The sequence below is a fragment of the Setaria viridis genome, chromosome 4 (genome assembly GCF_005286985.2).
Source record: "Setaria viridis chromosome 4, Setaria_viridis_v4.0, whole genome shotgun sequence".
Classification (NCBI taxonomy): Eukaryota; Viridiplantae; Streptophyta; class Magnoliopsida; order Poales; family Poaceae; genus Setaria; species Setaria viridis.
In genome coordinates, this window is record NC_048266.2 from 37,364,467 (window position 1) to 37,383,070 (window position 18,604).

Genomic DNA, 18,604 nt, shown 5'->3' on the forward strand with positions numbered 1-18,604 from the left:
GACTGGCTTCTTGTGGTTTTGGCGTGCTGTTTTCCTGACCTCCTGTCCACGGATCACCGTAGTCAATCTCCATGCATCTTCCCGACCCGGAAGGAATAAGGTATAGGAAAGAAGGCAATGCTTTCTTTTTTTTTCATTTTTGATCTGTAAATTGAGTTGTTAATGAATCCGCTTTATTCGCCGACTCTATTTCATTCGCTGAATATATATGATATTTCTTTTCTTTGAAACACAAATTCTATAACAAGGTTTGAGACCTTTTGTTTGTATCTATTTATCTCTTTGTATACTAGTGGAATTTCATTGTATTGGGTTCTTTCTTAGATCTAAATGGAGTGGAATAGAGAAATAAAAAAAAGGCCTTTCATATAAAAATGGAAGAATATTATACCATATATCTCACTTGGATAAAACAAATTAGAAGCAATTTTCTCTTATTCTCGTTTGTTCCTTCCTTTAGATAAATACTCGAAAATCTACTGAAATCTACTTTCAGTAGGTTGTGTCGTGCCGCGCTAGGAGGCCTGGCGCGGCAAGGCTGAGCTGTCGCGCCAAACGCAACCTACTTTCAGTAGGTTTCGCCGGGTAGGAGGCCGGCCTTGCCGCGCCAGGCGGCCTGGCGCGGCAGGGCTGAGCTGCCGCGCCAAACGCAACCTACTTTCAGTAGGTTGCGCCGAGGGGGCCGGCCTTGCCGCGCCAGGCGGCCTGGCGCGGCAGGGCTGGGCTGCCGCGGCAAACGCAACCTACTTTCAGTAGGTTTCGCCGGGTAGGAGGCCGGCCTTGCCGCGCCAGGCGGCCTGGCGCGGCAGGGGTGAGCTGCCGCGCCAAATGCAACCCAATTTCAGTAGGTTTCGCCGGGGGGTGGTGGCGGCAAGGGTGCGCGGCCGAGCCAATTTTAGTAAACTTTCATTAGGTTTCAGCCCAGGGGGGTGGGGCATCAGGAGCGCGCTGCACAATCCGAAACGTATTTTTGTGCTAAACATTTACGGAAAAATACACGAAATACAAGTACATCATGGAGCAAACATATAACATTGTACGGACATAAAAAAACGTAACAACCAACTTAGTCTTTTACAAACGTGACATGAATTAACCTAACATGCTTAGTCTTTTACCAACTTAGTCTTTTACAAATGTGACATGAATAAACGTGACATGGAATAATTGGGCACATGATAGGTTCAGTGGCGTGACCGCCGCTCATCCGGAGGGCTAAAAGGATCTCTTGGGCGACGCTCCCTCCTTGGATGCGTGGGCAGCACATTGGCGCTGCCAACGTCGGTGTGGTCCCGGGAACGACGACGTCGGCGTGGCAACCGGGTATGAGTTGCAGGTTCCTATTGAATAATTGGACACAAATCATAAAATTTGTATGACACTTCGGGAGCGAACATTAAAATGTATAATTGAAACTGGAGGAACTTCTGAATATACCTGGCTGGACTCTCCCTGCGTCTGAGTCACAGGTGGAGCATCGTGAGAAATCTCGAGTTCCTCACCATACGTAGGGTCATCATCCTCAGACTGCTCACCTTCCGAGTCCTCGCTTTCCTGAGGGGATGCGGGTTCCTTACCTCGCGATCTCCTGCTAGGACCTGCCGCAGTGGACGGTGTTGCAGCCCTGGGGGTAGTCACCAATGCAGTCCGACGTGATCCTGAAGAAGTACCCTGGACATTGGCCCCGTCGTGCGCATCTGAGGATGTCATGCAGTTCATCCTCTGCGCCATTCGCCTGCAACTTTTACGAACCCTTTGCCATATATTCACGACTATGTTATTGATGGTTACAAAGATAGTACGAGTATAAGTGAAAATTTGTTTGGGCTTCTACCTCTGCAAAAGCACGAAGCAGACTATCACCTTCCCCAACAGCGTGCTCCATAATCACGCCCGCCTCGTTAGAGAGCCTTGCAAGCTGCTGCCCCTGCACGCAGTAGTTTTCATTCCATAAGTGATCAATGTGACGATACTATAATTACAAACCGAAAGCTTACCATGTAGTCGTGGAGAGGTGCACGCTCAGGCTGTGTCCCATGGCGTGTCACGGTGACGTACGCGTCAGCTATGTCAGCGTCATCATCAGACGGTGCATCCTCAATGGGCACATTAGTCCAAGATGGTTTCACTTTGGTTCTCGTCGAAGTACAGTACCATCTTATGTACTCATTGTTGGGTCGCCAGTACGGTCCACCTTCAGGATCGCATCCTTCCTTGTTCTGCCACATGTGGATGTACCGGTCATGCTTCACCCTCCAATCATTTTCCTTGTACCGCTTTCTGCGGTCGATACTGCATCAGAAATTAGTGAAGTATTAGTATAACACGTTAATTGCGTTAATTGAATACCCTCCAATAGTTATTTATTCCTGCGTACCTGTGCAGCTGCTGCGAAGTCGATAATTCCAAAGGAGGGCACGGTTGCATCCTCCCAAACTGCCGCATCACCCTATGCGGCATATGAAACTCTACCACGTAGTACAGTATCATTGGGGTCATGCACCTCCACAGCTCTCTGTCTCTGTAGCACGTCGGTGAAAAGACGATCTCGCTAAGCTGCTGACGGTCATACGGTTTCCATTCCACCTTCAAAAATTTTCACGCAATACTTATTTCATCTACCATTATACGCAAGTTAGCTTAAAAAACTATTATGGTTACCAAATTACCTGGTACTGCGTGAGAACATCAAACTCGTTCGTGTAGGCCCTGTAGTGCCTATCCGGATTGCCACGAACGGGCCGCACATGCTTCCACACGTGATAGAACGTGGGAAGAGCATCGTCTCGATGCCATGGCTGAAATTGCAAGTAAGTCCAATTGGTCACATGATACAATAGTTTTTCGAACATTAACGTAGAAAAAGGAATTAGCCGTTGTGACTTACATCGACACGGAGGCGGGAAGGTCGACCCACGGGCATTCGCTCCCAAATCCATATCTGGAGCATATAAGTGCACCCTCCAACATTAGAATCTCTCGCTGTGCGCCGGCAAGCCTCACATAACTGTCTGTACAGCCAGGCAAGAGCCGCTGAGCCCCAACTGTAAGTGGCTATGTTTTCCCAAACTTGACCTAGAATGGGGAGAACCATCCATGATACTGTGTTCCCAGCTGCATCTGGAAGGAGGAATGTACTGACAAAGTGCCATAGCCACACTCGAGCAAAGCGCTGCACGACCTCGTCATTTGCTCCCGGAGGACACACCTCGAAGTGCTCCCTCAACCATGCCGAGCTAACACCGGACGTCTTCTTCGAGCTATCTCCGCCCTCTGGCTCTGGCGGCCTAATCCCAATATGCATCTCGACCATATCACGCCAATTCTCATTCTGGATAATACCTGTCACTGGCAGCCCATGCAGTGGAAGGCTGAGTATCATAGCCGCATCCTGCATTGTGATGGTCATTTCTCCGAAGGGCATGTGGAACGTGTGAGTCTCCGGACGCCACCTGTCGACCATAGCGGTCAACAGTGGTCCGTCCATTGGAGGGAGACCCCCCACGACCTGAACAGCGATATCCAAGAAACCTGCTCTCTGCAGGTACTGGGCGTACCGCTCATCCCACCTAAGTGGTGAGTGCACCCTAGCCCTGAGTGGTGTCAAATTCTGCAAAACATTATAAGATTATTACCAAAATGAGAAGTCAATCCAATTGTGAATAACGGGCTTCTAAAGTGGTAAGTAACACAAATATGATACAAATGACATTTGCAGTATGAAATTGTTTACACTCTACACAAGCGAATAGTAACAATAGGCACATCCTTAATTAATTTATAAGAACATTTCATACGAAAATCTTGCAATTCTCATCCTAAGGTATGCATTCATCAGCAAAAATTAGCAACCATTGTTATACCTCATTCATGTCCGCGAGGTGGTGGGCACGGTGGTGCAAGTCGTAAGCAGCCTCAAGAAGAGGGTACCCGGGGCCGCCATCCTAAAGAAACAACATAAATGATCGTTAGTAAAAAGCTTCATTACATGATAAGTACGGAAAATATGATAATGTACTACTATAAAAAAGATAAAATAATAGCCACGCATAATACAAGCAACGCGCATACCCAATTGTTCGAAGTACGCGGCCTATTACTGCTCGGTCTAGATTTAGTGCCTTTTGATTTTCTACTGCGGCATGTGCAATTCCTGATGATCTTGTGGCACTTGGAGCAACGATTTTCCGACTTGTCAATATCAAAATCACCAGTATCATAATCTGCAGAAAGCCTCCCTTCCGACACGTCCATCTCGCCTGTGAAACGCTTCTTCTGCCGCCTTCCTACTTTATTTCTCATTAAACTGGGGTTAGGCACGTACCCTACCCCTTCATATGCCGGCCATTGTGACGGATCTAGGTAAGGTTGAAAGCTTGATTCCCAAATTTTGATGGTGTGCTCCCTAGAGTACAACGGTGACATGTACATGGGGCTTTCAAAGTTAAGACCTCTTGCCTTGCAAGCTGTAATGAAGTGTGAACATGGAAGGTGCAACAATTGAGGAACATTGCAGGTGCACGAAACTTCGTGCAGATCCACTCTATAGTGTCGACCTCCATGACTCTCACCCCCAATGTTAGTCGTACCGTAACTTCTTATAGAATACACCATCCTTTCTGGCCCGAACGGTTCTGCTAAGTGGTGCACGGATCTAAGCTCAGCCTCTGATAAATAATTATCTGCAACTTGCCCAATTCTATAGCCTTGATCTAACATGTCACGTGCCTTTCCCCATCGGTTCACAAAGTAGGCGTTGCATTTTTCGAATGTGTATTCAATAATTCCAGCGACGGGCCTACTTCGGATGCCTTTGAAAACTCCGTTGAGTGATTCCGAGAAGTTCGTGGTCATAATACCCCACCGCATCCCTCCCTCATCGAAAGCCTGCGCCCATTTATCCTTGTCCCCCATTTCACCCTTCAACCATTCTTTTGCGTCGTCGTTCAAGTCCTTCACTAAATCTTCTAACTTCTCACGAAATTCTCTCTGTATGAACCGTGCATAATAATTTCAATTTTCCAATCACACGATTGCTCTTCTGCCGACGCGACATGTTGGCAGCAAAGTGCCTCATGCACCACCTATGCACAAGCGGTGGAAAACCATCAATGTGGTCCTTTGCACAAATTAGAAGCCCATGATGCCTATCTGATATCATACACACTATCCGTGAAGGTCCAAGAACATTTACTCGAACAAGTTTCATAAACCATGACCAACTCTCATTATTCTCACTCTCGACCAAGGCAAAAGCAAGAGGCACAATCTGTTGTTCTGGATCTACAGCAACTGCCATCATTAATGTACCATTGTACTTGCCAGTCAAAAATGTACCGTCCACCAGTATCACAGGACGGCAATTTTGAAATGCCTCACTACATTGAGGGAAGCACCAAAATACCCTTTGCAGTATATGCTTCAACACTCCATTGTCAGGAACCATCATGCCACATGAGTCGATCCACCATTTAACTCCGGGATTGTAGTAGGTTATAGCTGAGAGTACCCTAGGAACCATGCCGTACGACTCCTTCCAGTCGCCCCAAAGCAGGGCAACAGCGTGTTGCTTCGCCCGCCAAGCCTTCGAATACTTCACACGGTACCCACTAAAGATGAAGATGGACTCCACGAGTGATGGCACCGATGTCTCGCTGTCTTTACGGATAATGCCTAGGATACGCCGTCCAAGGTACTTTGCTGTGCACTGTACATGCTCTCGCTTCGGCTGTGACGACCGACAAGTATGCGGTTGCACAACATTTGAAATTCTCCATTGTCCGGTGCTTGATATTAGCCGAGACCATACACGCCAATGGCATCCTTGCTTGCACATCACATTGTATCTTAAGTTCTTGTCAGAGTGAACTACGCTAAAAGGTCTATGTAACCTCACCGCGTAGTCAGCCAAGAAAAACTTCAGCTCCTCAAGACTATTGAACTTCATCCCCTTCTTAATCACTGGACTCTCACCAATGGACGTCCCTTCGGCATTCACCATACTAGATTCACATATTGCTTTGTGAACCATACTTATGTCCTTATCATTGGGAACGGATGGCAGTTCGACATCACGTTCTTTTAACATCCGCAACTCACACTGGGTGTAAGAAAAACAATCGTCCATACGACGAATGCCTTCTACATCATGTACGGTTGCGGTGTCAAATTGCAGTCCATCCTCTTCATTTTCTACCCCGACGTTCTCATATTCATGCCCACCACTCTCAAATAGTGATTCCTCCTCTACCTCCTCACCTACTACCCCATCTTCCTCCAATTCACAATCTTCGGAACCCATAGAGACATTATCAACATCTATATTTGCTTCATCCCTCTCAAAAATGTTATTGGGAAAATCATCATTGGCAATAGCCAAGTCAAAATCACGTTCTGTTTCACCTAACACGTGATGCAACATTTCTGACTCCTGGGTACCATTATGGTTCACTACCGTCACTTCCTCCCTCATGACAACATTTGGGCCAGGCATACGAACAATTTCAACTATAACCTCCAAACATGCAACATTAGCTTCGTGCACAACATCCTTATAGTGCTTCCAATTCGCATCGGATGCTAACTTCATGAGAACATAATGAGCTCTAGCTTTCCCACAATCAAAACGACCTCTCAAACTGATCTCATCCACTCTACATCCATACTTCGTCATTACACGGTCAACTAAATCACTAAAACTTGGAGGACCATCAAATATTTCAATTGACTCATTCATATTCTCTAACTCCCCATTTTGTTTCACAACACCACCATGGAAAAATCGAACTAAACGATCCATCTACAAAATACAAACATTTCACCATGTCATATACACTACACATTGCACATATTCGACATATCAACTACACACATTACATATATTGGACAAATTGCAAACAAAAAATACACATATACATTGCACTATACGATTCAATGAATATATCCTTAAAAAAAATACACATATACATTGCACTATACGATTCAATGAATATATCCTTAAATCAATAAGTTCTACACGTCAATATCGCGGGCAGAGACTCAATTGCGTATGAACTACGTATCATCTAACACAAAACACCATTGCATTTCATTGAAATTTCAAATCACTAACCTAACCCTAAGTCACCTAAATATCCTCCGATCTACCAAATGCAACGGTAAAACACGAGAATAAGTAGGGGAATACCTTCCACACGAAGCAGGGATCGATTCCCACTACTTTCCCCCACCGAAAACGCTGGATTTTGGGTGGATTTGGGGGTGGGGCGGCGGGGGGCGGCGCTGGAGCTTCGGGCTCGGGCGTTTCTGGAGAAGGAAGAAAGGAGGGAGGGAGGAGGAAGGGAGCCGGCGCGCGGTCTAAGTGTTGGCCCTGCCGCGCCAGGTGGGCTGGCGCGGCGAACGCCCGCCCACGTCAGCGCCCGCCTGGCGCCGCGGCTCGCCGTGCCAGCGTGGCAGGGGGCTGCCGCGCCAGTGCATGTGGCGCGGCAGCATGTTCCTGCCGCGCCAGGCGGTCTGGCGCGGCCAAAAGGGTTAGGCCGCGCAAATAAAACCCCGCTGAGGTTATTTTTAAAAATAAAGAAAAAAAAGGGTTAAAAATAAAAAAAAGTTCTGGGATGGAGGAGCTGCTGTACGCTGGAGTAGATTTTCACTCTACCTCTTTTTCCGCGTCCATCTCCTCTGCACAGCTCCTGTGTTGATGAAAGGAAAAATATAGTTTATAGTTGGTAGGTCCCATCTTGGAATTCTAGGAAGCTACTGAACGACAGTTTAATTATCCATACGGTAATGTCCATTTCATGATTACTGAACGACAGTTTAATTAGTACGAAACTTGAAGTATTTATTTCCTTTCAAAAAAGAGAAAGAAACAAAGAAACTCAAAGCATTGGCTATTTGGCTCATGGTATACCTCCGCGATCACACCACATGCTACTCCCATGTAGCAACTTAACTTTGATGCAGGTACTAAATTTCTGCTTTGAAATAAGTTTCTTATGTTTTTCGATTATATATCTCATTGTTTCCGTTTTCCAAATTCATGCAAGAAAGCGTTAGTGCACCAAGCCACATGTGCTCAAACAAATTCACCTTTCCTCGGCACCTCCATATAGGCCTCCGTTCCTTCCACTACAGAGGCGACTACCTCAGGTTCGTGGCCCTCCCTCACACATGCTTTGGGGACCTCTACATCTCCTTCCCGAGGCCGGGAGTTGGCTGGCGGTTGCACAACTGGATTGATGCGCTCCCAAATCTCTCCAACCTCACCGTCCTCACCGTATGCAGCAATGCTCTCCGGGTTTGTGCCTATCTTCACTCCATCAGATTCCATTTTTGGTTGTGTCATCCCAATGCCACCAACTGACAAAGTTTAATTTCTTGTTACTTTTGCTCTGTAGATTGTGTCTATCCTGCATTCCAGGGAAAGTCTCCAGCCCAAGTTGGCTAACTTGAGCAACCTGCAGAATTTGAGAGAGCTGCAGCTGCTCATGTATGCAATGGGGACCGTCATGCTCTCCGACATTTATGGATTCCTCAGGATCTGCGGCTGTTCTCAGCTGAGGAAGCTCTTTGTTGAGGTCACTACTTGTTACACGCTTGTGAAATGCAGTACTAGCTAGTAACTCTGTCGTCTTATTTGTGTTGTGTGCATATTCCCTTCTATGTTTCTGAATGATTACATTTGTGATTTGTGCTCTCAGCTCCCAAAATTCAGAATGGATTCCTTCATGGATGCTGTCAGTGACTTGGCCGAAGAGCCCATGGAGGGGTTCGAAAACCTTGTGACGGCAAAGATAACCAACTTCAAGTGGCAGTGCAATGAGATTGAGCTGGTGCACTTTTTATTCAGGAAGGACAGCTCTCTCCAGAAGCTGATACTAGTTGCTCCCCCGGGGACACATCCAGAAAGGGATCAGTCAGGTAATCCCTTTTTCCGAGACACAAAGCTGCTGCGTATGGAAAAAGCTCCGTCAAATGCCCAGGTAACAATGCTCCGTGCGCATCTTGGTGCTAAAATCCAAGCATTTCATCGAGATGTCAATCTTCTGGCTCTGTGTCTTGAGATACTGAGTGCGTGTTTGGATGCAGGGTGCTAAAGTTTAGCATCCGTCACATCGGATGTTTGGATGCTAATTAGAAGTATTAAATATAGGCTAATTACAAAACTAATTGCACAGATGGAGTCTAATTCGCGAGATGAATCTATTAAACCTAATTAGTCCATGATTTGACAATGTGGTGCTACAGTAACTGTTTGCTAATGATGGATTAATTAGGCTTAATAGATTCGTCTCGCGAATTAGACTCCATCTGTGCAATTAGTTTTGTAATTAGCTCATGTTTAATTCTTCTAATTAGCATCCGAATATCCGATATGACATTGCTAAAGTTTAGCACGTAGTATCCAAACACCCCTGGAGTGTTGGACATATACTGGGCAAGCTTAATCGGGAATGTGTGTGGAAATAAATGCTGGGTCTGCATTATGTAATTTCCTCCCTTGGTTGTACTGCAGCAAAGCTATCCATTGCACATAAATAACAGTTTCATATGGCGATCCCAATATCGGCCTCTCTTTTTGTTTCTTAACATAGAGTATCTGCTGCTTAACCATTTTCTTGTGCTATCAATGTGTTTGATATGTTTGTGAATCATCATATATCAGTCTGTTCGCTTTAGCTTATCAACCGACTTATCAGCCACCAAATAGTATTTTTCTCTCACAACAAATCAGCCATTTCAGCTTTCAGCCGGCTTATAAGTTCAGCCGAACAGGCTCTATATTATTGGGGTGAGCTCTGAGATATTAATGAACATCATCATATAAACCTGTGTTAATAAAGGGTTAATGCAATAATATCAGATTCAGACTCCCTAAGAACAGAACTTGTTTGGCTTCAACTTTCACCATAGTGACAGGAACTGACGTTTGTTGCTACATCGAGTGGATTACAACGTTCGTTAATACATTAGATGAATTTGGTACATTCTATTGCCATTTGCCAGGTTGTTTAGGAACGTGCGTAGTACTTGGTAACTTGTGTTGTCTTGCCCTCAGTTTACTTGGTAATTAGTACCTGGGCTGGGCTGAACTTCATATGTGATTGCCATGACTGGTCTTTATTCTTTTGGTTTCTTGACATAGAGGACGTGTATGCTTAGACATTTTTCTGGAGTTAGCAATACATTATTTCAGATACTAGTGAAATATTATCATATTGGTATGGAGATGCTAGTGAAATATCGCATCAACTTATGCAAATAAAAGCTGTTCATGTAACAATATCAGATGTAGTGTTCTCAGGAAGACAGGAATATAACCATTTCACTTTGTCGTTGACCAACGTATCAAGAACTGAATTTGAATCTTGCATTGGTTGACTTTTTTTTGTTTGCAAATTATTTGAATTTTTAGTGTTGCAGTACCAGATGTTGGTGATCGTGTCACTTATGAGCGAGGATTGCCGCTATTTTCTCTCAATCTGAAAACAGCATATGAACTTACTTGCATTCCAGGAATACAAACATTGTTTGGTACAGTTACCATGTTGAGATGTACAAGCAACAAACCTGGAAAAATACATTAGACGAGTTCCCTGGTGTTCAATTTTCTTTATCTGATCATCCCTTTCAGTAGTACAAGGAAAAATGCGATCCTACGTAAGGTGGGATATGGGGAAGGGAATTCCTAGATAGCGTTAGATAGCCTTACCCTTACAAAATTCTGCAAAGAGGCTGGTTCGAACCCCGAAACTCCGGGTCACAAGTTGAGAGTTTTACCACTGCACCAGGTCCACCCTTCTTCTCGCATCCTCTAACTGGATATCAAATATTCAGATACCGTAGCACTTACGAAAGAATTCTCATTGACTTTGTTTATCTGTTACTTATGTTTCTACCTTACCAAACGGTGAATTTCTTTAAGGAATCAGCACTGTCATGGATATCATCGATTTTGTTCTGTGTAATTCAGTGGACTGAATTCAGTGCCATATGAGGCTATATTTCTTTCCATCATAATATGGTTAATTTTATACAGCATCATGGTCAAAAACTCTTTCAGTGTTGTGAGCATTATATTGTTTCCCTCCTTGTTAAGTATGAGATTTATGCCTCGCCATTTCAAGAAGCTGGGTGTAGTACAGCGCACTGCTTTGGAAAATCTATCTTCATATGAGCTTCTGACTAGTAAGGCTGCAGTATGCCTTTCTCTAAAAGAAAGGCTGCAGTCTGCCTGATTAAATGGAAGTGATTTACGCGCTCAAAGAGGCGGCAACTAGCAATGGGCAATGGCGCTCGGAATCGGAAGGAGGCGGCGGCGCGGGCGCCAGAGCGAAGAGGTGGCGGGTGGACGGTCAGGGGGCAGCGCAAAGAGGCGATGGTAGGAACGGAGGCGGTTCTGGTGGACCGCATCTCGGCGCTGCCGGACGACGTGCAACGGCGCATCTTGACCCGCCTCCCGCTCAAGGACGTCGTCCTCTCAGCGGCGCTCGCGCAGGGGTGGCGCGACCTCTGGAAGAGCCGGTGGGCGGAGCCGACCTCCTGTCACGACATCCACCTCCTCCCCGGCGACAACTCGAGGAAGGCGCTCGGCTCGCTGGAGAGTGCCCCGCGCCGCCGCCTCGACCGCTTCTCCTTCGTCTCCGACAACGAGAAGCTCAGGCAACCGTACCTCAAGCGCTTCCTCGCGTACGCTGCCGAGTGCCGCGTCGAGGACCTCCACGTCGAGGTGCGTCGGAGCCTGGTCTTCCACCTGCCGCTGTCGAGCCCCCTCCTCGCGCACCTCTCCCTCCGCAACATCGACATGTACCACATGTACTCCAAGGGCGCCCAGCCTTTCTACGCTCTCGAGTCCATCCACCTCCACTCCGTCAACATCGGTGTGAAATTCAGCAAGGTCATGGCGCTCTGCCACCGCCTCCACACTCTCGATCTGCGCCGCTGCAACCACATACTGTATGGTGCCGAAGCCTGCACCCCACTCGACCTGAGGAGAATCACCGTCGCGGAGTGCAATTACGGGGAGGTCAAGCTAGATGTTGTGCCGGTGCCTAGCCTCTGTTCTTTCCGCTACAGCAGCAGATTTCTCGGTTCGCTCTTCGTCCTTCCGAAGGACGCCACGCTCACAGACCTTTACATTTGCTTTTCTGACCATGAGCCAATATTCCAACAAATATTGGCTCTCCCGGATGTTCTGTCTGGCCTCAGTGTACTCACCATATCTAGCAATGCCCTTAAGGTATGTTCTTTGGATGGTAACTCAAAAGGTTGATTTGTTTCAGAAAAGAAAACATAGTGTCACACCCTGAAATTTTTGGATTTGATTGAAAAGAATAATTAAATAATAGTTTTTTCATAATTTTAAAATTTTTCCAACATTTACTTTCTTGATAGGAAATTTAGTATAGAAAAACAGTTGATTATTTTCTAAATTAAATAAGGTTGTTCTGTGTGTGTTGCATTCATGCCAATACATTTTGATATTTCATGAGTGCAAATGTTTTAAAAACGCGTTTAGATAACGATTAGGTTCTTCTGAGAATTTTTCAGAATTTCTTGGAATTTATTCTCATTTTTCCTAGAGCTAAATCTTTTTATTAGAAGGCTCTAAAATCTTTTCTCATGAGCTTCAAGTATTTTATTTGGGCTCCCCGTTTTCCAAATCAATCTCCAGGAAATTTTTTGAATTTTTTTCAGAGTATTTTTCGTGATTTAATTATGATTTCAGGATTTTTTTGGAATTATTTTTGAATCTGAAATTAATTCCCAAAATTAGAAAAAAGGAAATTAAAACCGGACTCCAACCTAGCCTATAAACACTTTCCGGTTCCAACACCACAAACCCCACCTCGTTTCGACCCCACCTCGTTTCGACGGTGAACATATGCATTTGTTAAACTCCGGCAATTCTGCGAAATCGTAAGTCTTCGGCCGAAGGTGATATTCGTATTGTTGTTCTCATTCCATTTAGCGCGAGTTTGAACTCTATCCCCGGCAATCCCTTTTCTCTCTTTTTCCTGTTCCTGTTCATCGCCGGCCATGGCTTTGGCCCTTGTCGCTGCCTCCTGGGCGCCAGCACCCGGCTCGCCGCCTCCTGGCCCTGCTGTACTCGATCTGTATCGTCGGTTCCTTCCCTTCCTTTTTTTTACACATGCGCTCAGGTAGGGAGCCCGGGCAGGTGCCCAGGCTCGTCGAGCCTTGAGTCCGCCCCTACGTTAGTTTGCTCATATATTTAATTATGCCACACGCCCCGTAACAAACACGGACGCTGTCGCACAAGGTCGTTTCCTTTCTTTCCTTTTTCTAGCCGCCACCATAACAAACCCGTCGCCACCATCGCACATGCACACGCCCGAGACAAACCCGTCACTTGCTCCGTGCCGCCGTTGCTCGCCCTGCACCTTCGCTGACCTCCTCGCTGGATAATTGTTGACCATCGGTAAGGACGCATGCAATCCATTGGAGGGTGCCTTCGCTGACCTCCTCGCTGGATAATTGTCGCACAAGGACCATCGCTGACCTGAAGCTTTCTCATCACCTACTCCCTAATCTCGCTACTAGACCGACGCCAATCTGTTGTGAAGTTGAATGCTCGGTCGTGAGCTGCACCGGAAGGTTGGAGGGTGCCGTGCGAGCGCCGGCGTTGCAGCTCAAGTGTGAGTTCTCGTTACCCTTTGTTAAACATGTTCATGTAGATTAGATCATGATTAGGCCTAATCAGACATGATTATACCCAAGAGGTTCTCCGATATGGCATGTGTTATGTTAATTAATCTGTTAATCATGTTCATTATGATTAGATCATAATTAGGTCTAATTAGACATGATGTAGTGGGGAATTAAGATTGAACGATAACTTGACTTCGTAGGCCATGATGTAGTGGGGAATTTTGTTTTTTGAAATAATCTTCTTGTAAAATGCGAAGAGAAAGGCAGTTGTAGTTCTAATATAATTACTACTTCCTGTAATCGTGTTTCTTTCAAAAAAATAATTTATTGTGGGGAATTGTCTCCTTGAACCTGTTGCTTTGCTTATAACTCCTTTTTTAGCAAACTCGTTTTTCCATTGTCAATCAGTATTAGCAGTTGTTTCCATTGTCAATCAGTATTAGCAGTCAACAACTGCAAGTTATTGTACGATCCTGGTGAACTTTAAACCACTACATTCAGCATCCTAAATCTCAGCGTCCATCCATGTCAGACGGTTCTGAGGTAAGCTATCCACAAGCTTAACGCTCACTGAATCATATTGAAGAACTGGTACTAAGTAAATGAGTTTATATGTTATCTCCTTTTTCCACCAATAGTCATCCTTGGAGCAGCCATCCATGGAGCTGACGCCCATTAGTGACGAGGGTGGCTATAGTATGGATATATTCCTGGAAGTAGAGGAAACTACTCCCAAGACGGATTACTTGGATGCCAATAAATACCAAGAGGGTTTGACACCTAACAAACCCAAAGATGTTGATATGTCACAACAGGTGTTGATTCCTAACGAAACCAACGAGTTAGAAGATGCTTTCACGATTCTGGAAGGTAGTTTATGTTTTGTTCATATATCATGTTGCTCATTTGATATATTTTCACAACATTTATCAGGTGCAATGATCTTTATCCTCAAATTTTATGATTATTTCAGGTTACGAATGTACTGTCAATGATCATGCCTTCATTGAAGCTGCTAAGGCCCTGTTTGTTTCCGCTTATAAGCGGCTTATCGGTGGAAATAAGTGAGAATCCCGCCAAACGCTTTGCTTATTTCCACCGATTCTCGCTTATGTGGTAAGCCGCTTCAGAAATTTGAATTACGAGAAGCGAAAAGCGAGAAACGAGAAAATCTTTGCTTAGATTATAATCCAAGCGTGGCTAGGAGAAGCGTATACAAATAGGGCCTAAAAAGATCTCAGCTGAACCAGGTAGGGAAGAGCTTGTGCTCATCGATGATGTCCTGGTGAATAGGAATCACGTGGAGTGCTTATTTTGTTGAAATGCATACCTGTATGACGTGATAATAACCCCGAGTACAAATTTATGGGAACAAAAATCTTTTTTTATATTGAGATATTATTCATGGTTGATTTTTTGCAGGTCATAAATGCGTATATCCACCTATTGTGGACTCAACATAATATGATAAATAGGCTAGGTGGTACGTGCTACCTAGAAAATAAAAGTATGACCGTGTTAATGAAGGGGGATGGTGAAGAAAAACGGAACATGGAGGACATGGAGTATCCTCCTGTGGGCATTCACAGGTTCCACGGTTGGCTGAAAGGGTATTATCGTACATGCACCACGATATAGTAACTACTATTTTCAACATTACGATATATACTTCAATTATCCAATATACGTTCCTCGACTGACATTACATTCTTACCAATAAATATAAAAGATACACACTGGTATCTTGTTATAGTGAATGCGCGAAGGCGTAAGATACATGTGTTAGATTCTTATGGAACATTGTTTGGGCGCAAAGACCTCGAAAATAATGTGATTTTTTGCTATCTCAGATATTTCTATTTTTTTTGCAAACTGCACATACTAATTAACCAATACATGTACAAACAGTTGAATGGATTGCGGATGCAGATGGAAAACACATTGCAATGCACTGGCCTTAAAGATCACGCTTGGCTGGACGTCAATGTTGACGCCTGGGATGCTGTGGAGGTCATGGTTGACAGAATACAGTTTGATGGGTATGTATGATATTGCACACTGATTTAAAATACCAATTCTACAATCTCATATGTATATATCTTACTTTTTTCTATATAATAATGATTCTGTAGTGTCTCATGTGGATTATTCATGGTTGCCTTTATAAAGTATTGGACTGGGGACCATCTGTGCGCTACCATGGATCAGGTACTTTATTTATAACTTTAACACAAGTAATTAGTGAATATTTTTTACTAGCATATTTTCTAAATTAACTGTGTTACTACTAATGTACAGGAGAGTATGGTGAAATTTAGGACTAAAATGGCAGCTACGTTACGATCAACTATATTTAATAAACGGTTAGGTAAACCATTACTACGTAACGAGTATGAAAACATCGGAAGCCCGAGTGACTTTGCAGAAATAATAGAACCTTAAACCAAAGAAAATCGATACAGAGATAGACTCAGATAAGCAAGATGTTCTTCTATACTACAAGGACTGGCCCTTGATGAGAGATGAGTGAGCTGAGATTTTTTATGATTATATTTTGACAATCAAGGATCCTGCGGAATTGGAGTAAGCTCAGTACTTCATCACTTTCGTTTACCAACTAATAGTATTGCAATTTATTATGATTTCTTATGCATTGTCCCTATATATTGATTTGAAGTATGTTTTGGGTAAGAAGTGATTTGCCCTATAAGAGTGTGTATAAATTCGGTGATCTCAAGGTGTTGTTGAAATGAGGTTCGCCCATGCCTGAACCATTTTTCAACTTAGGTGTCTAATTTCTTGCATACCGAGAGGTTAAAGGGATGATAAGGTACAACAACAAGGTTGCAAAGCATCACGTGGATTTGCGATTCTGTGTAAGTTAGCTTGTTTATAATATACTATGGAATATACTGCATTCATTGTCTATCTATATTTATTAATTATACATAAAATTGATAAGTGGTACTGATCATGGCTATATATCATTCTGCTTCAGAAAATATTGGAGTTAACACGTCATGAAAAATATCGTAAACATCACAGTGGTAAAGAGTTGGGTAATGTGATCGGTGGATGGGAAATAATAAAATATGACATAATAGGTTGCAGATATGTAAGTTCTTTTCATGCGTTATTTGTTCATGACATATCCTTTGTGGTGCTGATACTGAGTGCTTTGCAGTTTCTCTTGCCATGGAAGCATGTCAATACCTACATGCTTTATGTACTCGACATTAAACGGAAGAAACTTATTGTGATTGACACGAAACCCATGCCAAAATATGCCATGGATGTGCCATATAAACATTATGCAATACAGATTATAGGGTTTCACCTAAAATTTTATGAACGCATTTAGACAGCTTAAACCTTATTCATGGGAGGATGTTCACAAATGGGAATTTGAACGTGCGAAAGGGATTGTGGAAGACACTGATGAGCTCTGACACACCAGCATTTTAGAGTGTCAATATCCTTTATTTCTTAAAATATATGTTTCTATATTTATATAGCTGACGATTCATTGTACCACTGATTTTCATATGGATGGCTTATTCTACAGTACATGGTATAGTGGGATAGTCCTCAAAACGTGCACATCGAAAAAGTGAGTAAATATGCTTTGTCGTACGTTCCTTTGTGATTTTACAATATACGATAAATCCCATCACACGAGAGCTTAACTTGAAGTAATCACTTATCTTACGTACATGATGCTATAACGATGCGGCATAACTTCTTCATCGATCTTCTGGCGCACGAAGCGAATGCCTGGAGGACAAGACTACCATGCATTATAAAACATTTCCTTTGGCGCATCATAGGCAAAGAAATAGGATAGATGGGGGTGGTATTTGGATGACTTGTATTCGTACTTGTTCCACACGATTATTATCCTGCTGAATCCAATCTTGGATGATATATTTATTTCATATTTATACATGTTTTATATTTTTATTATCCCGTTGAATCCAATATTTTGCAATATAAAAATTTTGTTGCCCGTAGCAACGCACGGGCACGATCCTAGTGTTTTAAAAACACGTTTAGATAACGATAAGATTCTTCCGAAAATTTTCAGAACTTTTTGGAATTTATTCTCATTTTTTCTAGAGCTAAATCTTTTTATTAGAAGGCTCTAAAATCTTTTCTCATGAGCTCCAAGTATTTTATTTAGGCTCCACGTTTTCCAAATCATCTCCAGGAATTTTTCTGAATTTTTCAGAATATTTTTCGTGATTTAATTATGATTTTAGAATTTTTCGGAATTATGTTCGAATCCGAGATTAATTCCCAAAATTAGAAAAAATGAAAATAAAACCGAACTCCAACCCGGCCTATAAACACTTTTCGGTTCCAACACCGCAAACCCTACCTCGTCTCGACGCCAAACATACGCATCTGTTAAACTTCGGTAATTCTGCGAAATCGTAAGTCTTCGGCCGAAGGTGATATTCGTATCGTCGTTCTCGTTCCATTCAGCGCGAGTCTGAACTCTGTCCCCGGCGATCCCTTTTTCTCTCTTTTTCCTGTTCCTGTTCACCACTGGCAATGGCTTTGGCCCTGTGTCGCCGCCTCCTAGCCGCCAACGCCCGGCTCACCGCCTCCTGGCCCCGAGCCACGCCGTGCCCTCCACCCGCCGTGGCTCGGCCCCCTGCGCGCCGCCACTGCCGAGCGCCACCCCTCCGTGCCTCCTGCGCCGCGCGCCGCCCCCGCCGAGAAGCCTCGCCACCGCCTGGCACTGTCGCCCTGCCCCGGCCACCTCCTCCTACCGTCGCCCCCTGGCCCGGCCGCCGCCGCCTATCACCCCTTCCCCCGGTCCCGGCCGCCGCCGCCGGCAAGAGTCCGACCGCCGGCCACACAAGCAGATCGAACCGAGGTTGAAGAAGTTAAGGCCAACTTTGCATTTTGGCCCTCGCGAAACTCTGTAATT